Below are 25,420 nucleotides of genomic sequence, written 5' to 3'. Positions count from 1 at the left end.
GATCCTCTCACCTCAGCCTCCCAAACTGCTGGGATTACAGGCATGAGCCACCACAGCTGGCCTAAAAACTAATTTTATTTCTGTATATGAGCCCATCCTCCTACTTGAATTGCTATTTCTACTGGGCAATGAGGAAAGGATAAAATATCACAAAGAATCCACCCATGGTAATAACAGCTTTGATTTACTGAGTGCTTAATCTTGTAAGGCACTTTTCCGTGTGCTTCACATATATTAAGTTGGTTAATTTTCCCTACTCATGTTCTTATGTTAGATGAGAACACTGAGGCACTGGCCACCCAGAGGAGAACATAACAGCATCTTACACTGGAGTCCTGACCTCAGGGGATTTGGGGATTTTCTGTTTCACAAAGATAAAGGCTTTTGAGGTAGGGAATAGCCTTGTTGGTCACGAAAGGCAAAGTTTGTGCATTTGGAAACAGGCTGATCTGGGGTGGAACCAACCACTTGCCAACTGTGTGTTGTTGCGTGTTGTTGTGTGTCGTTGCGTGTTGTGTGTGTCGTTGCATGTTGCTGTGTGTGTTGTTGGGTATGTCCTCTCACCTCTTATGTTTCTGGTTTCCTCATCTGTAAAATGGGGACAACCATAACTTCCACAGGGGATTTGTGACGGTTGATTTTAGGCATCCGTTTGGCTGGATTAAAGGATACCCAGATGGCTGGTAGAGCATTACTTCTGGGTGTGTCTGTGTGGGTGTTGCCAGAAGAGATTGGTGTTTGAATCAGTGACTGAGTAAGAAAGATCTGCCTTCATCACCATCAGTTGAGGGCCTGGATAGAACAGTAGAAGAAAGACAAATTCTCTCTTTCTCTTCCGGAGCCAGGACACTATCTTCTCCTGTCCCTCGACGCCAGAACTCCAGATTCTCCAGCTTTTTTTTTTTTTTGAGATAGTCTCACTTGATGCCCAGGCTGGAGTTCAATAATGCAATCTCAGCTCAGTGCAACCTCCTCTTCCCAGGTTCAAGCGATTCTCCTGCCTCAGCCTCCCCAGTAGCTGGGATTACAGGCACCCATCACCACACCTGGCTAATTTTTGTATTTGTAGTAGAGAACAGGGTTTCACCATGTTGGCCAGGCTGGTCTTGAACTCCTGACCTCAGGTGATCCACCTGCGTCAGCCTCCCAAAGTGCTGGGATTACAGGCATGAGCCACTGCGCCCAGCCCAGGTTCTCCAGCTTTGGACTCTAACACTTGCTCCAGTGGCTCCCAAGTTCTCAGGCCTGTAGCCTCGAACTGAGAGTTACACCATCAGATTCCCTGGTTCTCAGGCCACAGCTGCGACTGAGCGATGTCACCAGTTTCCCTGGCTTTCCAGTTTGGAGATGGCACATCGTAGGACTTCTCAGCTGCCATCATACATCCCCTCTTATGAATCTATATAGTTTTTTCTTTTTTAGAGACAGGGTCTCACCTGTTGTCCAGACTGGAGGACAGTGGCACAGTCAGAGCTCACTGCAGCCTCAACTCCTGGGCTCAAGAGATCCTCTCACATCACCCTCCAGAGTAACTGGAACTCCAGGCATGTGCCACCATGCCCAATTCTTTTTATTTTTTGTAGAGACGGGGTCTCACTGTGTTACCCAGGCTGGTCTAAAACTCCTAGGCTCAAGTGATCCTCCTGACTGGACCTCCTAAGGTGCTGGGATTACAGGAATGAGCAACCTTGCCCAGCCTACATCTATCTAGAACCTAGTAGTTGTGTTTCTCTGGAGAACCCTAATACAGGGTTGTTGGGAGGGCTAAATAAATTAATAAATAGACAGCACCTGGAGCAGGGCTCAGCACTTTGTAGCTGCCCAGCAGGTGTGATTTTCCTTCTTCACTCACTTCCTCCATCTGGTGAGTTGAGTGAGGTTGAAACATGCAAGGGCACCCACATGCTCTGGCCTGTACACAGCAATTGGTTCCGGGGAGAGTGGACAGGTTTGGAGCATGGGCAGGCCAGCACTTGCTGACATTGATGTGATTATCAGGTGGGCTGGGTAAGCCCATGCAGACCCTGTTGCAGGTGGAAGGCTACCTAGAACCTCCAGGGCTCCTGATCTTACAGCAGCCGGCCCAGATGAGCTAGCTCATGCTCGCTTGCTTGCAGAACAGGACCTACCTACAAGGTAGTGCTGGGCTCCGGACTCAGACCCAGGTTCAAATCCTATTTCACAATGGAAACAGGCTACTTTCTCCACCTCCAGCATTGCAAGAAGATTGGTATGACCTTGATATGCCCGCAATAAATGTTAGCCCCTCCTCTTTACAAACAATTATTATTTCATTAAGGCTTACTCCTGGGAAGAAGTCACACTTTTCTGTGTGCTAACATCATGTACATTCTGATTCTCTGTCCTGTGTGCCATTCCATCACGCTCTCTACCAGCAAAACGCCACCAGTCTAAGGAGGAGACAGAACCGCATAAAAATAGTCACACAGTCTTCAGAGCTGCACAGGGACTGGCACAGGGGCTTCACAGGCCTTGGGAAGTTTGTAAAGTGAGGGAGAAGCACTTTACTGTCGCCAGCTCCATTGAAAACAGACAGATTGTAGCAAATGCCTTCCCAGGAGCTCCTCCTCTCACCTTGGTGAATGTTGGGAGAGAATGAAGACTGCGGCTGAAAGGCAGCGCCTTGAGCCTTGAACGGAAAGAGGGACAGGGCCTGGGGGCTGTCACTGAGGTGCAGAAATGGGTTTTGGGCTGGGCATCAGACAACCCCAGATCCCAACACTGGCTCAGCCAATTCCTGGCTGTGTAACATGGAGCCGTTACTGTACTTTGCTTGCCAGGCCTCCATTTTTCCTCTCTCTAGAATGGGGAGGCTGGTAATACCCACTTTGGGGGGCAGTGTGAGGACCGAAGGGGGCTGTTAAGTGCTCGGCGCGCAGCGAGCACTCAGGACGGGTGGCAGCGGTCACCTTTGTCGCCACCGTCCAAGCCTTTGCAGAGGCTCAGGGCCGAGCCGCGGACATGCGCATGCGCACGCGCACCCGGCCGGCCGGCCAGGTGAGAAGGAGGCGGCCGCCTCGCACCTGGGCTTTAACCCTTCCCAGTCACGGGAGTGGGCGGAGTGCACGCAGGGACGGAGTCGGGGGCGAGCAGCGAGAGAGGCCGGGCTTGACCCTTGAGGCGGGGTGGGCAGCGTCCGGGGAGCGCGCCGAGCCGCTTCTAGCCTGGGGTCTGCGCGCGCCGCGGGGAGGAGGGGGAGTGCCGAGGGGAGCGAAGTCTCGCGAGATCGCGCGGCGGCGGCGGGAGCGGCGGGAGCGGCGGCGGCGGCCGGGGAGGTGAGCGGCGGGCGGTGGCGGCCGTTGGGGACTGAGGCCGGGTGAGAGCGGCCGAGACCGAGGGCTGGGTGGGGGAGCGGGCCTGGTGAACGTCCCGCGTCCCAGGCGGCCATCCCTGTTCGTCCCCGCAGCAGCTGCGGCGCCGTTTGGTCCGCACCGTCCCCGGGACTCGCGCGGGGCGGGGCGGCCGGGGCCGCGGGCCGGTGCCTCCTTCAACCGGTCCTCGCGCCCGGGCGCGACCCCGGGGCCGCTTCAGTGTCCATCTCGACTGCAGAGTTGGCCCTGCTGACAGTGGCAGCGGCGTTTATGGAGCCTCTGCTGTGTGCCGGGCACTTAAGTTGCGCGCTTGCACGCCGGGGCTGCACAGAGAGGTGGAGCGCCCGGGCCAAAGCCACACTGCGAGGAGGCGGTGGGAGGGGACCGGGACCCTGGCGTCCCCTTCCTCTTCCCACCTCCCACTCCCCTCAGCCCTTTTCTCCTGGGGTCCCGACCGGGCTTCAGAGGGGGTGTCTGGGAGCGCCCTGAAATTTGATGCAGCTTGGTGTATGGGTTTCTTGGGAGAGAGTTTTTCCAGGGCTTTTGTCTCGTTCCTAAAAGGGTCCCCGATCCCCAAGTGGTGAAGAACCATTGTTTGGCCCTGCTTGGAAGCAGAGGTGGGCTGAGAGCAGCGGGCGTGTGCTGGTAGTGGGGTGTCAGGCCCAATGAAGTGGAATATTGGAGCCCAGGGCTTGCCTTAGGCAAAGGAAACTCTTCTCTAAAAGTTCGATTTTTGTTTCAGCACGCGATTCCACTCTTGGGAACAGTGGTTCTCAACCTCGTCAGAATCAAGGTCCCTTCTTCCCCTTTGCAGCAAACATGTATAAAGCCCTCTTTACTACCCTGAAATGAAATTCATAAACAATGTAACCTCCCTACACACATCCTTGAAAAGCAGTATGATGGTTTGATTGAAGCGTAAGGGCGAAATAGAGAACAGTATATGACAGATGTTGCTGTACCATTCACATCTAGGACATACTCTTGTGCTGGAAGACAGTATATACTGGGGTGCTTGTGCCAGCTTCTAATGAGTACATTTGTATTGGTTAAAAAAAATTAGGAGGAGCTATTTCAAACAAGAGCAAGCCTGGGCAATATAGCGAGATCCCATCTGTACAAAAAAAGAAAAAATTAGCGTGGTGTGGTGGTGCACACCTGTAGTCTCAGCTGCTTGGGAGGCTGAGGTGAGGGGATCTCTTGAGCCCAGGAGTTAAAGGCTGCAGTGAGCTGTGATTGCACCACTGCCCTCCAGCCTGGGCTACAGAGTGAGGCCGCTACTTCAAGGAAAGAGCAGAGATACAGACGGAGGTTGGGAAAAACACCTAGGTTGGCATAACCTGTTTCTTGCGAATTAAAGAGAGAAACAACCTAGATTGAACAAGGGATAACATGGCAAGACAAATAACGGACTGTCTCAATAAACACGTAAATATTAGCACAAACCCTCCACGGATCCATATTTTTAAACTATATTGTAGAATTTTTTTGTGTCACACACTCGAAGGGACAATACTGGCTTCCTAACAATCACCATTGGTAATAATTAATAAAATATTAACAAGGTTGAAAATTTTGGGTTCAATATCAGTATCTCACTTGTTTGTATATGCTCAGTATTCTGATACTACAATTGTATGTTAACGGTGTGTGGTGTGAGGAAACGATCGCTAATGTTTAGACAGTTTTCCCTTACTCTATTTAAGCTTCCCTTGCTACTTTCTCCTACATTACTGGAGTTTCCCTGCAATTTCTTGTAAAAACTTTTAAATATTGTAAAGTAATGCCAGTTTATAGTGGGCTTAATCTGCCCGTTCATTTGAAAGACTCTCGTACCAGGTGAATCTTCATTACACAGATCTGTCCCACCTATGTGTTGTGTGAAGTCTTTTAGATCCAGGCCCCCCAAACCCTAAATGCCAGCGGTGTCCCCCAGTCTCTTTGATAACTAAAAATGTTCCTTGGGGGCAGTTCCAGCTCCTTGGAGAACCACTCCAAACATCAATGCTATCTAGTCAATTATGATAGGAATTATAAAAGGAAATTTAACAGACGGTTTTTGCTGAGAGTTTTGTTTTGTTTTTTCTTTCTTTCAGAAGTGTCTGACGTACAAAAACATGCTTTTGGTTAGTGGCGCTTTCATTGATTATTCTAGAATCTCAGATGGGAGGTCAGGTTAGTACCTGTGTCCCTCTGTCTGAAAGATTGGCTGTGTTTAATGGAAATGTTGACAACTAAACACTTGAATCAAGTAGCAGATTGAGGTTAGAATGGAGTTGGGAAGCAACAGCAATAATGTGTAGAAATAAGTCTTAGTTAAGTATAATCTAAACTAGTGTAATCACCCTTTAAATAGCTTCTTCTGCTTACTAATATCTATATTAGAGAATTTGGAAAATGCAGATGTATTCAAAGGTAAAACTTAAAATTACCTGTAATCACATATGCCAGTAGTCCTCACGGTGTGATTTGTTGGCAGTTGTCTTTTCATTTCAAACTTTGCTAGTCTTGCTGCATAGGGGAAAATGCAAATCGAGTTAAGAAAGTTCAGCTCAGACCATTTATATGTTACCTACGTATAAAATTTATATGTTACAATGTTACCTACATTGTAACATTATACATTTAACTCTTGTTTTAAAAATAGTTTATTTGGCTTTTTTTTTGTTGAATAGATGAGTTGCTTCTTGATGTAAGGTGTTTATTATTAGTTGCGTGTTACGTTTGAAAGGTGCTATGGAAACAGACATGTAGGTAATGACTGTTGTCAAAACAGAAGGCTATACTTTAAATTATCTAGAGTTAGAGACATTGAACACTTTGGAGATGGAAATTTATCCAAATTGAGAGTAATGAATTTATATTAATTTGAGCAAGCAGTATCTTGTTCCAGGGTAAAAGAGGTCATTACTGGTTTTTAAAATCAGAACTTTAAAAAATATTCACCTGTATGTAAAAGATGTTGATTGAAAATGTTCCATTTTTCTAGGCATAGGGGATAGATTGTTGAATGGACAAAAGTTCATGCTTTTATGAAGTTTTACATTTGAGAGACACAAATGTTAACTAGAAAATGAATACTATGCACATATCTCTGATTTGTAATTAAGGTGTTTCATTGATTTTTAAGATGCATATGTGAGATAGAATGACATCTTAAAATTAGCATGTGGTTGGCAACTTTTCTTTCTTAGTAGGACATTATATCTTGAAATTGATGGCATCTTAGAGTCAATGAAATAGGGAATATGTAAAAATTATTACATAATTTTACTACATGAATAGGGAATATGAAACAATGATTAATGTTTAACACCAAAAACTTGATTCAGAGGGTGACTTGCAAAATGAAGATACACAATATTTCTGTACCCTTCCATTTAAACTAGAATTCTTTACTAAGAAGATTCCTGTAGAGATTTTCCCTTTATGTAAAACAAATGGAGAATCAATGTTTGTAAATATAAGAACCATTTTTTTGAAAATGTTTAAAAGGAAACAAACTGGTGAATTTTCACGAAGAGCAGATGGTGTGGTTAGTGTGTTTGAGGTAAAGTTAATCAGATAATATAACCAGACAGTTGTATGAATATGGTTTTTTGTGTTTTTTGTTTGTTTCCATTCTGGAAGATCCACTTATAAATGCAAGTTTTCTCAAATGGGACATCCTTAAATTGGATCTCAGTGAATTATAGTTGTTATTGTTGTTTAAGAAATATATTTGAAAACATACTTACTCTGTGTGAAGTACACAGTTTATATGGGAAGCTAGTTCCGTGGTATACCTTAGCTGGAGACCTGTGTAAGGACTTTTTCTGTCTAATATTGAGTGCAGGTTTCACAGCAAACTCAATCACGTGAAGACCCTTTGCTTACCTTCTTCCTCAGGTGGACTTGTGCTTTGCGTCTTAAAGTGTGGTGCCCACACCATCAGCACGTCAGCAGCATCCTGGAGCTTGTTTGAAATGTAGACTCTGAGCTCCACTCCAGACCAACTGGACCAGAATTTGCATTTTAAAAGATCCCTTCCTGGGCAATGCACGTGAACATATAAAAATCACGGGACCAGATCTGTGGCTGTCAAACTTGAGTATGTATTAAAAGGATTGCTAGCCTCCTCCTCCAGGGTCTCTCTCTGATTCAGTAGGTCTGGGCTGGGCCCATAGAATTTACATTGTTAACAAATTATCAGGTGATGCTGATGCTGCTGGTCCAAGGACCATACTTTGAGAACCATTAGAGTAGAGCTCCTTCTCTTCTCACCTTTTTCTGTTCTCTCTTCTAATTCCTCACCCCGGCTTTTAAAAATAGATTATTATAATCATATACTTTGTCTCGATTGGAGGAAACAAAAGCACTTTGTCTTATAATTTATGGTGATGGCCACACTAAAATTGCTTGTCACCAATTTCAGAGAAAACTTAGACTCTGGTTTGTAGGTGGTTCTCTTTTGCTTCTTTTTGCGAGGTGCTTTTAACATTTACAAATTCTTTTCATGTAGATAAGATGTTCATATGGTTCAAAAATTAAAATGACATAAGACATATTTTGAGAAATCTAAATTCCAATTGTCTTGATTCTCTCCATAAATAACCTTTCATTTGTTTCCTATAGATGTCTTTTTTTGTGTGTAGATACAGATACAAGCAAATACTAATATACTATATATATACTCTTTTTATATAAAATATACATACTATGTGAATATTTTCTTGCTTTTTTTTAAAAGTTAATATTATCTTGACATATCTTCATTTAGTATATAGGAAACATTTTTCTACACTTCTTTTCTTTTTTTTGAGACAGAATCTCGCTCTGTCACCCAGGCTGGAGTGCGGTGGCACCATCTCAGCTCACTGTAACCTCCATCTCTCAGGTTCAAGCGATGCTCCTGCCTCAGCCTCCCAAGTAGCTTGGGTCTACAGGTGCATGTGCCACCAGGCCCGGATAATTTTTATATTTTTAGTAGAGATGGTGTTTCTCCATGTTGGCCAGGCTGGTCTCAAACTCCTGACCTCAGGTTATCCACCTGCATCGGCCTTCCAAAGGGCTGGGATTACAGGCATGAGCCACTGCACCTGGCCCAGAAAACATTTTTCTAAACAACTGTAAAATATACATTGTTTAGCTGTTTAGCCTCCAGTGATCAATATTTGAGTTGTTTCCAGTCTGAGACTCACAGATGACGCTGTGCTGAATAACCTTGTGCACATATTATTTTGTATATTTGTAGGCATTATCTGTGGGATACATTCCTAGAGGTGGGATTGCTGGTCAGTGGGCAGTGCATTTATAATTGGTATAAATACTTTCTTCCTCCAGAGTGGCACTTATTTTGAACTTGCCTGAGTAATGTATGAGACTCCTTATTTCTCCATAACCTCTCCAACAGTTAACCTTTGGATTCGTGTCAGTCTCGTAGATGAAAAATGATAACTCCATGTAGTTTTAATATGCATTGCTTTCGTTATGAATTGGGGTGAGCATCTTTTCATGTGCCTAAAGGCTATTTGTATTCCTTTTTCTGTGAGCTATCTGTTCATACCCTTTGCACATTTTTCTTTTGGATTGCTTTTTCTTACTAATTTCTATAAGTGTATAAATTAGAGAGATTAGCCCTTTGTTAGGTTGCAGTTTCCCTCAACTTGTCACTTGTTTTTAAAAATGACTTTCATGTATTTTGGTATAAAGAAGGCTTAAATATGGCTTTCTTTACATTTTATGTACTTAACATTAATCTCTTATGGTATCTGGATTTTACGTCAAAGGCCTCCACGATTTCTGGAATCTGCCCATGTTTTCTTTTAGTGCTTTTATGGTTTCATTTTAACACCTAAATCTCTGATCCACTTAGAATTTATTCTGGTGTTCAGAGTGATATATAATTCAACTTTTCCTTTTTCCATGTGGCCACCAGTTATCTTTACCGATTTGTTTCAGTTTTCATCTCTGAATCTAGTTGATGGTGGTGTGAGTTTCTGGATGTATTGGGGTACATCTCTGCACTTTCTATTCTATGACATTAGTCTTTCTATTCATATAGCAGTACTACATTGGTTTTATAAAATGTTTTAATATCTTTTAAAACTAGTTTCCCCTTGTTGCTTTTTTTTTTTTTTTGGCAATTCTTGCTTGTTTATTTTTCCGTGTGAACTTTAGAATCGTTTTGTCTAGTTCCAGAAAACACTTTTTAAAGAATCAAGATCATGTTAAGTTTATGAACTTAAAATCTATTTGACTTCTCTGAGCCTCAGTTTTCTAATCTGTAAAAGGAGCAATAGTGTCTGTAAGAATGCTGGAGGGATTAAAAGAGAAAACGTGTAAAACTCCTCGCTTAGTGCCCTTGGTCCACTCCCACCTTTGTTGCCAACATGGGCTGAGGTTGCCATTCCCTCATTTTTTTCCCACTGTTACCCATCTCACTTTCAAAAAAGAAAAAAAGAAAGGACCCATAAAGAAAAAGTTACAAGACATTAGAATCCAAGTTAAAACTAAGCTCTTGTTCAGTTTCAGCAGGACAATTAATGTACCTGAAAACCAGAGAACAAATTCAGCCTGGCGTTCAAGGCCCCCTCCTGCTTCTAGCCTTGCTGCCTTAGTCTCTCTTGGATGTACCCTAACAATGGTGCTGCTTATGTTTCCTAGAGGCCCTGTGTTTCCTGGAACCCCATTCCTCCCACCCAGAATATAGTGCTACGTAATTCTGCCAGTTCAGGTCTGTTACTGTCCCCCACCCAGTCAAAAACAGTATCTGTCTCTGCATGTAGCTTGTCTGTCATGCAGCTTAACCCTTGATGAACTGTAAACTCTGTAAGGAGAGAAACTGTGTTCATCCTGCACACCAAATAATGCCCTGCACCCAACAAAATACTGGCAAAGATTGGACATTCAGATGTTTGTTAAATGAATGAATAATTGACTTTGATCTTTTTTTTTGCTTTATATTATGTGTCTAGGTAGCTCTTATTTCACTGAGGACACTGTAAGCCCCTGGAATACAAAGCTTATGCCCACCCCCTCCCTCTTTTTTAGAGACGGGGGTCTCTCTCATGCAGGCTGGAGTACATGACATGGGCAGTGGCACAATTATGGCTTACTGCAGCCTTGAACTCCTAGGCTCAATCAATCATCCTACCTCAGTCTCCCGAGCAGCTGGGACTACAGGGGCACCACCACTCCTGGCAAATTTTTTTTTTTTTTTTTAAAGAGACGGTATTACTATGTTGCCTCAGTCTGGTCTCAAACTTCAGGGCTCAAGCGATTTGCCCACCTTGGCCTCACCAAGCCCGGGAATTACTGGTGTAAGCCACTGTGCCCAGCCAATTAATAATAATTATTATCATCATAAATAATGCTGGTGATGGAGATGGTGAAAGGCAGATTTATTATTATATAATAACATTATAATAAAAATAGTATTTATTGAACACATATTTCAGGAACTACTTTAGAGTCCCCAATGTGGATTATTTCATATAATCCTCAGCAGTGCTAAGAATTGGGTACTGTTGTTACACATATGGGAAAACAGGCACACAGAGAAGTTACTTACCCCAGATCACACAGGTAGAAAGTGGTAGAACCGGGATCTAATGCAGATGCTCTGAGCCTAGCACCCCAACTCTTAGCCCGCTGCAGTTCTCCAGGCTTGTTTGTTAAATACAGTTCTTTGAATACAGTCATGTATAGGTTCTCGAACAATTTAGGAAAAGTTTTAGTTACATTTTCAAATTTTTACTTTCCTTCCTGACCATTCCATTTTAATAACTTCGATTTTGTTATTTCCAGTTTATCTTAGACTTCACATTCTCCAAGAGACACAACCTTGTCTGGCATGTAGTAGGTGCTCAATAAAAAGTAATTTCTGCCTTTTTTTTTCCAGGTTCACAATAAAGGTGCTAAGAAGGAGAATGTAAGACAGGAAAATAATTAAATATTCTTACCGAGGTAAGTTTTTTTATAATTTTTTTTTAACAAAGGAACTGTAATTTATTTATTTTTTTTACTTCCTCTTACAGCCTGCTTTCTTGAGGTCTAACAGGGAGATTGTTTTAGGAGTGGTTAAGTTCATAGAACCTAGAGTTCTTAAGGTAGATGCCGGGAATGTGGACTGTTCAAATAAGTTCATTTGACGTTCTCAACCTCTTCGAATCTAATCTTTATTTTCCTGTTTTCTGATGGTTTTAAAGCATGGTACTGAGAAGGAAATCTAGCAAGTAGAAACCCATAGCTATTTGGTGGTTATATATACTTGCAACATTCAGTGAATACTTTTTTCTTAAAATAGGGAGTTGAAAGAATTTTAAGCTACTTTTGGTGAGATACGAACACTTAAAATTTTGGGGTTTTTTTTACTATAAGAATGAAAAAAATTTCTATCAGTATAAAACAACATAATGATAGAACTTAGCATCCAACTTATACCACCAAGAAATGACTGCTATTAATATTTTGGTGAACATACTTTTAGAAATCTATCTATGGATATAGAAGAATTTATATACAAAATTTTAAATAAATTGGTTTGCCTGTATATAGTAGTCTTTTTTAATGGAAAAATATGTTTTGTACATCTCTGCGGGAATTGGAAAAGATACACATAATCCTACATGATCATTTTACTGGCTGCCTAATGTTCCATCTTTTAGAGGCACCATACTTTATGCCTTTGATGACCTTTTAGATTGTTTCTAGTTTTCCCTTGTTGATGTATTGATCAGCCTTCTGCTTATATCATCATTGTATACTTGTTCATTTTTCTTCTTAGATGTGTAACTGCTGGGTCAGAGATTAAACACATTTAAAATGTTGAGACATGGCTTACCTGTCCTCTAAAGAGACTACCAGTTTATAACCCCCCTCAGAATCCATAAGAGTCCTGCTTTCCATATCCTTGCCCACACAATTTTGTTAATGTTTATGTATATGTAACTTTTTTCCAAATTTATTTATTTTAAATAGACAAATAAAATTGTATGTATGTATTGTGTACCACATGTTTTGAAGTATGTGTATATTGTGGAATGTTTCAATTTAGCTAATTATGCATTACCTCACATAGTTACCATTTTTGTGGTGAGAACATTGAACATTTACTCTCTTTGTATTTACTCTATTTTTGGAAGAATACAGTATATCATAATTAACAATAGTCACCATGCTGTACAATACATCTCTTTGAATTATTCCTTCTATCTAACTGGAATTTTGTATTCTTTGACTAACATCTCCACACCACCACCCCCACCTGCCCCCGACCTTCTAACGCCTCTGGTAACCATCATTCTACTCTCTTCTTGTATGAGATCAACTTTTTCAGAGTCCTTATATGAGTAAGAACGTGTAGTATTTGTCTTTCTGTGTCAGGCTTATTTCACTTAAAGAGGTGATGTTCTCCAGGTTCATCCATGTTGTCACAAATGACAGGATTTCCTTTTTTATAGTTGAATAGTACTCCGTTGTGTATATATACCACATTTTCGTTATCCATTCATCTGTTGATGGACACTTAGGTTGCTTCTGTATCATGGCTATTGTGAATAGTGCTGCAATAAATGTGAGAGTGCAGATTATCTCTTTACTGATTTCATTTCCTTTGCATAAATACCCAGTAGTGGGATTGCTGGATCGTATGGTAGTTTCATTTTTAATTTATTTCAGAAACCCCCACACTGTTTTCCATAATGGCAATAATTTACATTCCTCCCAACGGTGTTCAAGGGTTTCTTTGTCTCTACATTTTTGCCAGCATTTGTTACCTTTTATCTTTTTGATAGTAGCCATTCCAACAGGAGTGAGGTGATATCTCACTGTGGTTTTAACTTGCATTTATTAGTGCTGTGTAACACTGTTTCATGTATTTGCTGGCTATTCGTATGCTGCCTTTTTTTTTTTTTTGAGACAGAGTGTCACTCTTGTCATGCAGGCTGGAATGCAATGCTGTGATCTTGGCTCACTGCAACCTCCGCCTCCCGGATTCAAGCGATTCTCCTGCCTCAGCCTCGCAAGTAGCTGGGATTACAGGCATCCGCCATCATGCCCGGCTAATTTTTGTATTTTTAGTAGAGACGGGGTTTCACCGTGTTGGCCAGGCTCGTCTTGAACTCCTGACCTCCGATGATCCACCCGCCTCAGCCTCCCAAAGTGCTGGGATTCAGGCATGAGCCACTGCACCCGGCCATTTGTATGCTGCTTTTGAGAAATGTCTACCAGGCTAGAGTGCAGTGGTGCAATCACGGCTCACTGCAGCCTTGACCTTCTAGGCTCAAGTGATTCTCCCACCTCAGCCTCCCTAGTAGCTGGGACCACAGGCACATACTACCACACTCTGCCAAATTTTTTGTATTTTTTGTGTAGACAGTGTCTCGCCATGTTGCCCAGGCTGGTCTCAGACTCTGGGCTCAAGCAGTCCACCCGCCTCGGCTTCCCAAAGTGCTGGGATTATAGGTGTGAGCCACTACCTTTGTCCATTTTTTAATTGGATTTTTTTCCTGCTATTGAGTTGAGTTTCTTACATATTTTGGATGTTAACCCCTTACCAGATGTATAGTTTGCAGATATTTTCTCCCGTTCTTTAGGAAGTTTCTTTACTGTTGATTGCTTTCTTTGCTATGCAGAAGCTTATTAATTTGGCATAATCCCATTTGTCAGTTTGTGCTTTTATTGCCTATGTTTTGGGGTTCGTATCTAAAAATCATTGTCCAGACCAATGTCATGGAACTTTTCCTCTATGTTTTCTCCTAGGAGCTTAATGTTTTCACATCTTACATTTAAGTCTTTGATACATTTTGAGTTGATTTTTGTATATGGCGTGAGATAAAGGTCTGATTTCATTCTCCTGCATGTGGGTATCCAGTTTTGCCAACACCATTTAGAAGAGACTGTCCTTTCCCCGTTGTTTATTCTTGGCACCTTTGTCAAAGATCAGTTGACTGTAAGTGCATAGATTTATTTCTGGGTTCTTTATTCTATTCCATTCGTCTATGTGTCTGTATTTTAAGCTAGTACCATGCTTTTTGGTTACTATAACTTCATAGTACAATTTGAAACCAGGTAGTGTGATATCTCCAACTTTTTTATTTTATTCAAGATTGTGTCTGGGTGCCGTGGCTCAAATCCCAGCACTTTGGGAGGCCAAGGTGGGAGGATAGTTTGAAAACCAGAAGTTCGAGACCAGCTGGGCGACAAAGTGAGACCCTGTTTCTGCAAAAAATAAAAATTAGCCAGGTGTGGTCATTTGTACCTGTAGTTCCAGTTACTGAGGAGGCTAAGGTGGAAGGATTGCTTGAGCCAGGAGTTCGAGGTTGCAGTGAGCTGTGTGATCATACCACTGCACTCCAGCCTGGGCAAAGGAACAAGACTGTCTTAATAAAATAATAATATATAAATAAAATAAAGTAAATAAAATGACAAGATTGCTTTGGCTGTTCATATCCTTTGGTAGTTCCATACAAACTTCAGGATTTTTTTTCTATTTCTGTGAAGAATGTTATTGGTATTTTGATAAGGATTGCATTTAATAAGTAGTACACTTTGGGTAGTATGGGCATTTTAAAAGCATTCTTTTGATCCGTGAGCATGGGATATCTTTCCATTTATTTGTGTCTTCAATTTCTTTCACTGATGTTTTATAGTTTTCAGTGTAGAAATCTTTTATCTCCTTGGTTCAATTTATTTCTAAGTATTTTATTTTTTTGGTAACGGTTGTAAATGGGATTGTTTTCTTGATTTTTTTTTCAGATAGTTCGTTGTTAGTATATAGAAGTATTACTGATTTTTCTATGTTGATTTTATATCCTGCAACTTTATTGAATTCATTTATTGGTTCCAACAGTTTTTTTTGGCGGAATCTTTAGGGTTGTCTATATATAAGGTCATGCCATCTGCAAACAGGAACAATTTTACTTCTTCCTTTCCTAATTGGATGCCTGACTCCTGAAGCCGCTGAGGGTATGAGAAGCCCAAGCCTGCTGTAGTTGGCTGGCAGTGATGTGGACTGGAAATGGAGTCTGCCTCATAGGGGATACAGGCTTCCACCTGGCTCCAGGACAGGTCTGAAGGCACAGTCCCTGGGTACTGGCCTAGAGTCAGGGGCCATGGAGGTCTTTGGGTACTGGGTTTTACTGTGTTGGGCCTGGTGTTAGGGTTCAAGGCAAAGTCCTATGCTTACTTCCCTCTGTTTCCCCCATCTGATGGTATCTCTCTCCACGCTGTGCTGCCTAGGGTTGGGGAGTGGGTGACGCGGGTAATGTAAAACTATCCTTTCTACACCTTCAGTGTGTCTTTTAAAATTTTTGTGCTATAACCAGGTACCGTAATCTGTCGTCTGTTTTTCTTAGCTCTTGTGAAGGTGTTTTCAGGAATGGATAGTTGTTTGAATTGATGTTTCTGCCCTGGGACGAATACTGGAGAGTCTTGTTCCGCCATCTTGTACCACCTTCTTTTGTATGTAACCTGTTAATCTTTTTAATCTTTGGCAATCCAGTAGGAGACAAAAAATAGTATTTTTTTGAGATAACAAGGTTTCTAATTGGAATATACCTTTTAGGTTTTCAAAGACCTCCAATTTGATATTCTTACTAACGTGAAGAGTTTTCTTATTGAGAAGATACCTGTGGTTCTCATGCATAGATGAAATACTCTTGGACTTTAAATGTGATGAGAGTGTTGAAGTATGTTGAGTTCTTTGTTTTTCAGTCTATTGCCTTCGTTAACTCATTATAAATATTTTTAAACTATAGGTCAACTGACTGTTACTATTTCAAATACTGAAAGTTTTCTTCCATAGAGAACTCTCCCTTTGTTTTTTATTCACTTATAGTGCAGTTTCAAGAAGCTTTAAGACTAGGCACGGTATCTCACAACTGTAATCCCAGCACTTTGGGAGGCTGAGGCAGGTAAACCGCTTGAGCTGAGGAGTTCAAGACTGGCCTGCACAATAACATAGTGAAATCCCATCTCTGCAAAACATGCAAAATTAGCTGGGCATGGTGGCTCACGCCTGTAGTCCCAGGTGTTCAGGAGGCTGAGGCAGGAGGATCACTTGAGGCTAGGACGTGGAGGTCTCAGTGAGCCAAGATCATGCCACTGCACTCCAGCCTGGGTGACAGAGTGAGACTCTGTCTTGAAAAAAATTAAAAAGATAAATAAAGAAGCTTTAGAGACCAATTTCTTAACATGCCTCAAACGTAGATATCAATTGTGGAATAGCATATAGAATATGACTTACAAACTTGGGTGATGATATTATTGAGTTATGTGGATTATGTGACTGTGCATTCATATGTAAACCTATGTTTACTGATGTTGAATCTCTTCTGTCTAAAGGATTTTAACAGTTTCTGATATGAGTGTGATCTTTAATTTTATATTTGCCTTAGATTTTATTTTAATCAAATAAGATTTACTTGAGGAAGGTTTCATATGAAGCATATACCAACTTTGTCATTGACCTATGGTTTGTTCTTTAACTTAATAAAATGCCAATTAACTATCAGGAGCTATTTCAAACAAGAAAATCAGAGAGCCAGCATAGGTAATATAGTGAGACCCTGTCTCTACAAAAAATATTTAAAATTAAAATAAGAAAAAATTAGCAAGGCATGGTTATAATCAGCTACTCAGGAGAGTGAGGTGAGATGATTATTTGAGCCTGGAGTTGGAGACCAGCCTTGACAATATAGCAAGATCTCATCTCTTAAAGAAAAAAAAGCCAATTAAAAGTCACCTTTTTTCTTCAGATAGAAAATACATCTTCTGGCCGGGTGTGGTGGCCCACGCCTGTAATCCCAGCACTTTGGGTGGCTGAGATGAGTGGATCACCTGAAGTTGGGAGTTCGAGACCAGCCTGGCCAACATGGTGGAACCCTGTCTCTACTAAAAATACAAAAAATTAGCCAGGTGTGTTGGCGGGTGCCTGTAATCCCAGCTACTTGGGAGGCTGAGGCAGGAGAATCACTTGAACCCGGGAGGTGGAGGTTGCAGTGAGCCGAGATCGCACCACTGCACTCCAGCCTGGGCAATAAGAGCGAAATTCCATCTCAAAAAAAAAAAAAAAAAAAAAGCGAAAAGGAAAATACAGCATTTAATAATATAGAATGCCTTTAATACTTTAATATTGATGCTTTTCTTTTCACTCCAAGTTAACATTGTTGACCATTTACCACCGAGACCAGGGACCAAGTAGTACAACTGGTATTTTATTCACTGGTTTACATCCAGCACCTAATATAATACCTGGCATGCACATGGCAAACACCCACATTGTGTTTGAAGGAATGAATGGTTGGTAAATATTGTCATTGTTAGAATTAGGTTGGAAATGAGAAGGGCCTTAAATTTTAATTTGGATAAGAAAACTAGCATCTGTGATTTTTATACATACCTAAATCTAAACATAGACAATTATAGTGATACTTGCTACCATAACATTTTGTGACATTTTGTTTGAAATGTTGAATTGGCCTGTATCCCATTTATTTTCCAACTCTGCTTTTTTGTTTGTGTGTTTTTGTTGTTGTCAAGGGAAAAGTAAGTATCTAAACTAGGTAGGATACTAGATCTTGTTAAATAATCATATTTATGTTTCATAGTATAGACATGGGAAAGTTTTTCATAGTTATGTTATTTGAAGACAAAGCTAAAATGGATGTCCCAAAATATATTTTTAATTATAATGGAGATAAATTGAGCTATATTTTAAGTGTGGCTCAGCATTTCATTAAAAATAGAAGCAGAGAAATTGATTGCCAGCCTTTGAGAAGAATGTATAATAAATCTTTGTCCAGTATCCTGTCTTTTAAGCCTTTCTGACTCCTAACCAATTTTTCACAGCCAAACTAAACAAAGAAGATAGAATAATTAATAGATTCAAGTAGTGTTTTTGCCTCTCTTTTCATATACTTTGTTTCTGTTGGAATATGGGATTCCAAAGAGTTCATGAGCTAGTTTTAATCAGTATTTGAGCAGCAGTTATTTGCATGTATAATGTCTTAAATTGATTAAATAATCCCCTAGCAATTTTTATTTGCACTTTAATTTGCTTAGCATCCCCTTTCTTAATAAATAATCCAAAATTAAATGTAGGCAGACTTGAAATAATTGAGTCTTCAATAGTAGAGTCTAAATTAATGAAGTTTTTTTAGACTTTAAAACTCTGATATCTTCTTGTGGCTGATGGTATAATCTTGTATTTGTTTTCTAAAATAACCAAATTTCTGGTTTCTTCAATCTCTTTTATGTGGCAATGCAGGAATTTGCTTATACGGTAGTTTTCATTTTACTGATGACTTAATTTATTTAATTGCATGCTTTAAAGCCCTGATTCTAAAAATACTCCTGGAAAGCAAGGAATTACTAGCAGTAGTTAAACAGAAGTCTTAATTAAAATTAAGGCTTTATTATTTATTTCTCCTCTTAGCTGCATTTGTAATAATTTTTACATTGTACTTAAACAGAAAGTTTTAAGAATTTTTCAGCATCTTTAATGACTTGGATTTTGTGCATCTGCAACAGTTTCTTCCTATTTTAGGCACAAAGCTTAAAGTTTAGACTGGCAGGGGAAGTAGTCATTTGATTGGAAAGTTGGGCAGAGGAGAAAAATTTTGTCTTCATATACAGAATTTGTAGCAGTAGAATATTCAGATGGAATTGTATTAAACTCTAACCCTAGGAAAAAAAAATTGAAGTACTTGTATGCAGTACAGAGAATAGATCTCTAGCAAAGCCAACACTCGGGGCTTACTTCTGTAGTATCTGCAGCTGAACTGGTCTCTCCCAAGAGTATTCTCATCTCAAAGTCTTAAGAGTAGAGTTTGGAAAGGGGAGGAGAGAACAGTGGCTTTGGGCCATAAGTTCCATGATGAGCGCAATAGTCAGTGAAACTCTCTAGGTTAAGGATATGTACTGAACCTCTGAATGTCCTATCCCCCTTGAGAAATTTCCTTCCTTCCTAACTCTGGGCACTTTGTTTAGTGTTGCGGCATGCTGGAAATTTATCTTGAGTTGAGGAGAGGGAGTCTGACTGTATTGCTGCAGAGTCTAGGCTACTCTCTTTAAATAGATGTCCAATGTGGGAATATGGCTGAAAACCATCAGTTCCTCCCTTATCATAGTTAGGCAATGGCAAATATTAGAATTTCATGCAAGCTTTTCCTTCTTCAGTTTGCTCAGAGAGGACACCTAGTTCAAGGTGAAGATTAAGTGTTTGTGTATGTTAAACTCAGTAAGTTTTATTTTAAATATACTTCAGTCTGCTCTAATGTAACAAAGTTCTTCAGTCTGATTGTTCTAGCAGCTATCACTCAAACATTAATTGCTGTCAGTGTGAAAGGATATCCTCCTACATCTTTTCTGGAGTACTTGAAACCATCCCACTTCCTTTTTCTTTTACCTTAAGAACTGATTACTGACACTTGGGAATTACAATCAGATTGCATCAATCTTTATGGAAAGGTTGCCAATTATTGCACTGCAAAATATGCATTTCCCTCTAATAGTAAGTGTTTCTCTTGGTGTGTCTCTCAGTTCAGTGCTTTTAAATACCTCTTAGGTGAATGAATGCTTTGTGCCATGCCCTGATTTAATATATTTAAAATACTTTATTCATGGCTTTGTTACCTTCAGGTCTTTGGGAGGTGGAAATGGATGGAGGGGAATAATTTATGTAATACGAAATCTTCGTAGGATCTTTTGATTGATTAGATGTCCTTGGATAGAAGAAGGATGGCCGGTGACTGTTACTTATAATGTGATATAAACTCTCAAATGAGTGTGTTCTTTGAAGAGTTGAGAGCAGTGAGGAATTTTATGGTGAGAATGTACATTGAGCCTTGTGCAATGTCTTTTGTGTGCATTACCTCATTTTGTTTTCACAACAGTTCTGTGAGGATAGATGTAATTACCCCAGTTTTAAAGAGCAGAAGGGCTCAATGAGATTGTGAAATCAGGACTTGGGCATGCAGCTAGTAGGTTAAAAACAAAACAAAACTGTGACTTGAATACGGATCTCTCTGGCTCCAAAATCCATGCTTTCTTCCCTCGGACAGGGAAAGGTGGTGTTAGAATGCTCGAAAGTTCTTAGAATGTTGACATTGTAGACCATGGAAATGCTGAACAGAATGAAGATAACGCTACTTTATGAGCACCCCCAGCATTATTTTCACCATCCTCTATTTCTAATGCTCTTCATCATCAACTCATGAAGCCGAGGAGCCTGCCAGGGTGTCTGGCTCATCATGTTCAATACAGCAGAGACTTGTTTAATTTAGCAGCACTCTGAGATGAAAGGTTCATGACTGCCAAGTACAAACAGACCTTCTGCGGGATGTTAATTTGGTTATAGAAGAGAATGCTTGTTTTTCCTTGCTCTGTGCTAATAAAGAAGCTGGCACATTTTTTCGTGAGGAAAAAGGACTTTGACTATTAAATCTGTGTAATCAAAGAGAAGCAGTTCTGATAAACATTTTTCTTTGTGCAGTCTTTGGTTAATTCCATTCTGTACCTGCCAGCAAATTGCAAATTGCATGCTTTTTTGTTGTTTCCTCTTTTTTATTTTGGATTTGGTTTTATGGTTGGTCACTGTAGGGATTTATTGGTAGGAAAATAAATTATTTCCTCATTTGAACAGATTGTGTGTTTTTACAACAGGTTATCTTGTAGCAAGCAGAGTGATTCAACCAGGCCTCTGCACAGAGGTGTTGCTATATGACTTTGACCATTTTAAATAATAACAGCTTTATTGAGATATAATTCATATACCATAAAGTTTACCCTTTTAAAGTGTAGAACTCAATGATTTTTAGTATTCTCACAGAGTTGTACACCCATCACTTCTGACTAATTCCAGGACACTTTCATCACCACAAAAAGAAATCTCATACCCACTCTCCATTCTCCCCTCTGTCTCTCTCGCCTCTAGAAGCCACTCATCTACTTTCTATCTCTTTGGATTTACCTGTTCTGGACATGCCATGTAAATGGAATCATAAAATATGTGACCTTTTGTGTCTGGCTTTTTTCTATGTTGCAGTATGTATCAGAACTTCATTCGTTTTTATTGCTGAGTAGTATTCTATTGTGTGGATAATACTACATTTTGCTTATTTCTTCATCAGTTGATGGACATTGTGGTGGTTCCCACTTTTTGGTTATTATGAATCATACTGCTGTGAACATTTGCATTTAAATTTTCTAGTGGACACAGGTTTTCATTTCTTTTGGGTATACACCTAGGAGTGGAATTGCTGGGTTATATGGTAACTCTGTATTTAACTTTTTGAGGAAATGCCCAACTGTTTTCCAAAGTGCACCTGCTTTTGTGTGAAGGTGCACCTTTTTTGTTCTCAGCAACATTTGAGGGTTCCAATTTCTCCACGTCCTTGGCAACACTTTTCCATGATTGTGTTTTTCATAGTAGCCATCCTAATGGATGTGAAGTGGTGTCTCATGATTTTGATTTGCATTTCCCTAATCACTAATGATATTGAACATCTTTTCATGTGCTTCTTGGCCACTTGTATATCTTAGAGAAATACCTACTCAAATTATTTGCCCATTTTTAAAATGGACTGTCTTTTTATTGAGTGGTGATAGTTCTTTATATATTTTGTATACACACACAGCCCCAAACACCCCCACCCTTATCAGATATATGAATTGTAAGATTTTCTCTCCCATTTTGTGATTGTCTTTTCACTTTCTTCATGTTGTTCTCTGAAGCAAGTGGTGTTTTAATTTTGTTGAAGTCCAGTTTTCCAATTTGTTTTGGTTGCTTGTGCCATTCTCTCTCTGTTGGAAATTTTCTTTATTTCTAGACATCTCCCATTTAAAAAATTTGTACAAAATTAGTTTATTAACTATACAATGAGTAAGAGGTATTAAACATCTTTTGTGTTTTCAGGTATTCTCAGCTCATTCAATGTGAGAAAACCAAATCTCCTAACCTTACACCCAATGTGCTTTTTTGTTTTTTAAATCAGAAAGATGTCTTTCATTGTTCTGCGTCGCTTAAAATGCACACATCATCCCATGAGCATTTATGTGTCTAATACATACTGAGCACTTTGCAGGGCTTGGGGATCCAGAGGTGAGTGGGATGTGGCCCTATCTTTAAGGAACAGGAGCTCACATGCCATGCTAGAAGCTTCCACAGAGGACTGTGGTGGTGCCAGGAGGGGGAAGGGAGCAGTCTCCTCTTTCGGGTGAGAATACTTTATAGAAGAGTTGGTGCTGGTGCTCAGTCTGCAAAGATGGGCGGGTGATCAGAGCTTTTTGTTATAGTCTGTGAGTCTCTCTTCTGGTTACTTCCTGCCATGTATGCCAAGTACACTAGCACCAGATATCTCACAACAGCCTATCTAGGATTATTGATATAATAAAATGTAGATAGAGGTGTGACGACTCTGATGCCTAAAAGTGAGCCCAAAGAAAACCACTTTAATTTTTTCAGGTTTTCAAAATCAGTTCAGCATGGTGTGTGTGTGTGTGCGTGTGTGTGTGTGTGTGTGTGTGTGTAGTTCTGTATAGTCACAGCATAAAATAGGAGGCAAGGAGTGACAGTTGCTTGGCTGGAGAGGAAGACTGATTATAGACAGTTGGGTGTGTCCCATTAAGGAATTTAGATTTTGCCCTTAGTGATGGGGAGTCACTGAAGAGTCCAGCAGCAGGGAGGTGATTGGATCACTCTAGTTACTATACCATGGATGCTGGATGCAAGGGGCAGGTCTAGAGACAGGCAACCCATTAGGCTGTTACACGAGTCCAGGTGACAGTTGATGAGGACCTGAACTAGGGCACTGGTGGTAGAGTTGTAGAAGACAGAGGCTGGAAATGTTTAGGAGGTACTAGTCAGGGCTCTTGGCTGCAAGTTAACAGAAACCTCACTCAAACTATCTTAAGTTAAAAGGGGAGCTAATTGGAAGATTCCTAGAGAAGGTTGCAAAAGGAATGAAATGCTGCAGAAACCAGCACAATTTCAGGGACCTCAGGGATTAGAAGTGGTACATCATCACACGGCAGGAGCCATCTTCACAGTCACCAACCAAGAGGAAGGAAACAGCTTTTCCCTCCCAGCTTTGGTTTTAAAATCCCAGGGGCACTCTTGGCCTTGGGAGTTTGTGCTCCCCGGCCAGGCACTGGGGTCTTTGTTGGAAGCTCTCTATCACCATCACACTGAGAGTTCCTAGAAGAAGTAGAGAAGGGTTGTTCTAGCAGAGCCATCTGTGCACGTCCACTCTAGGCATATGGGTTGGACCCAGAGATCGAAACGATCTGAGAATAAGGGAAAGGTCAAGAATGCCTCCCAAAGCCGGGCGTGGTGGCTCACACCTGTAATCCCAGCACTTTGGGAGGCCGAGGCGGGCAGATCACTTGAGGTCAGGAGTTTGAGACCAGCCTAACTAACCAACATGGTAAAACCCCGTCTCTACTAAAAATACAAAAATTAGCCGGGCATGGTGGCACCTGCCTGTAATCCCAGCTACTCAGGGGGCTGAGGCAGAAGAATTGCTTGAACCCGGGAGGCGGAGGTTGCAGTGAGCCGAGATCATGCCACTGCCCTCCAGCCTGGGCAACAGAGCGAGACTTCATCTCAAAAAAAAAAAAAAAAAAAAAGAATGCCTCCCAAGTTAGTGGCTTTGGTAACCTATGATGGCACCACTTGTGTCCAATAAAAAGGTTCAGGGATATGCAAGCCAAGTACAGTGAGTAAAGTTTAGATCAGCTTAGTACCACACTACTCAGTAATTGTGTCTGTGTTACATAGTTTTGTGATTATTTGGTTGACTTGGCTTCCTTCACTATTAGAAACCCTGAGAGGACAGGGACTATTTTTTTTTGCTGCGATTCTCCAGATCCCAGCATACTGTACTTGGCGCATAGTGGGTGTACAGTATATATCTATGTACGAATGAATGAATGCAGGTGACCATGTGCAGTAGGTAGTTAGATTGTTTGATTGGATCTCAGGTAAGGGTGGGAAACAGATTTAGGAGTTATCTGTGTAGGGCTAGATGGTTGACAACTCTTGAAAGTTATTGGGGAAGGGACCTTTATAAAACTTCAGATGTTGTCTAGACCTGTGATTTTTATGTCCAGGTAATGAAATTGTGCCTTTTCTTTCCTTTTTTGTCCTGTTTAGTTTTTAATGCCAGTAATTATCTGCTGACAATCCTGCCAATGATTTTTTTAAAATTTTGTTACAGATTATGATTAGACTTGTGATAGATAGGAAAATAAAGGTGATAAAGACAGATTCTATTTCCTTTTTAAGAATAACTGACTCACGGGATGAAACTTTGGATATGATTTCAGATCACCCCTGTAAACTCTCACAAGAGATGTTTATAAAACACTTGGAACAATACAGATTGTACTAAGAAAATGTGCTTTGATCAGCTCTGGAGATACAAAGCAGGAAACTTAATAAATCAAGTCCTATTTGTGAATGGAAAGGACTGGAAGTTCACCTTAAAAGTAAGAATTCAGCTTACATCCAGACTTAAATTTTGTAGTCTAAATAGCAGATGTTAACTTAGTTTCATCTTTTATATAAAAATAAAATGAATTATAGACTTCATATCTTGGCATCTTGAAATCTGACTCCTGATTCCTCTCTCTTAATGACTATTGGAACACTAGGCTAGACATAGAATTTGACTTTGGTTTTTTTACCCTTTAATTTTTGAAGTCAGTGTGCTTCCAACTCTGTCTTCCCTCTGTAGTCAGGAAAACCAAACCATTGGTAGCTTGGATATGCTATAATTTTTATTATGTAAATATTAGAAAAGCACAGTTGTATTTATATAAAGAGTGATATTCATACTTAAGAGAGATGGATTTTTTTTTTTACAATTTAAAGCATAAATACAATTGTATTACTTTTATAGGCCAAGCACTCTTGTCCTGCCACCCTTCCATATGACAAGATATTATAGTAAACTGCATATATTTTGTGTTTTTGCATATTGCCTAGATTCCTTTTTTTAAATTTGCAGTACGGATGTGAGCCATTTTTATTTATTTACTTAATTTTTCACTAAAGAACTTTCATTAAATTTGGCTCTGAATGCAGGTCAGTATCTTAGCAAGTT

The 25,420-nt window shown here is 40.5% G+C and overlaps 1 protein-coding gene across 17 annotated transcripts in view; it reads left to right on the top strand.

Annotated features, from left to right (window-relative positions):
• The first annotated feature begins 2,996 nt into the window (after positions 1-2,996).
• MRTFB (myocardin related transcription factor B) overlaps positions 2,997-25,420 on the top strand; it is a 197,591-nt gene continuing 175,167 nt past the window's right edge. For 5 of the 17 annotated variants that reach the window (XR_008672645.2, XR_008672644.1, XM_004057239.3 and 2 more), the window contains exons 1-2: positions 3,198-3,296; positions 11,215-11,279. The gene's annotated coding sequence lies outside the window, so the exon portion shown is untranslated. Of the gene's footprint in view, positions 3,019-3,042; positions 3,338-5,416; positions 5,508-7,029; positions 7,423-11,214; positions 11,280-24,641; positions 24,804-25,420 lie in introns of those variants that run through there. The other 12 variants (XM_055365838.2, XM_055365848.2, XM_055365849.2 and 9 more) reach the window with 12 other exon arrangements.

Source organism: Gorilla gorilla, chromosome 18 (assembly GCF_029281585.2).
Source record: "Gorilla gorilla gorilla isolate KB3781 chromosome 18, NHGRI_mGorGor1-v2.1_pri, whole genome shotgun sequence".
Classification (NCBI taxonomy): Eukaryota; Metazoa; Chordata; class Mammalia; order Primates; family Hominidae; genus Gorilla; species Gorilla gorilla.
The sequence above is the reverse complement of the archived record's forward strand: the minus strand, read 5'-3'. Positions and strand labels throughout refer to the sequence as shown.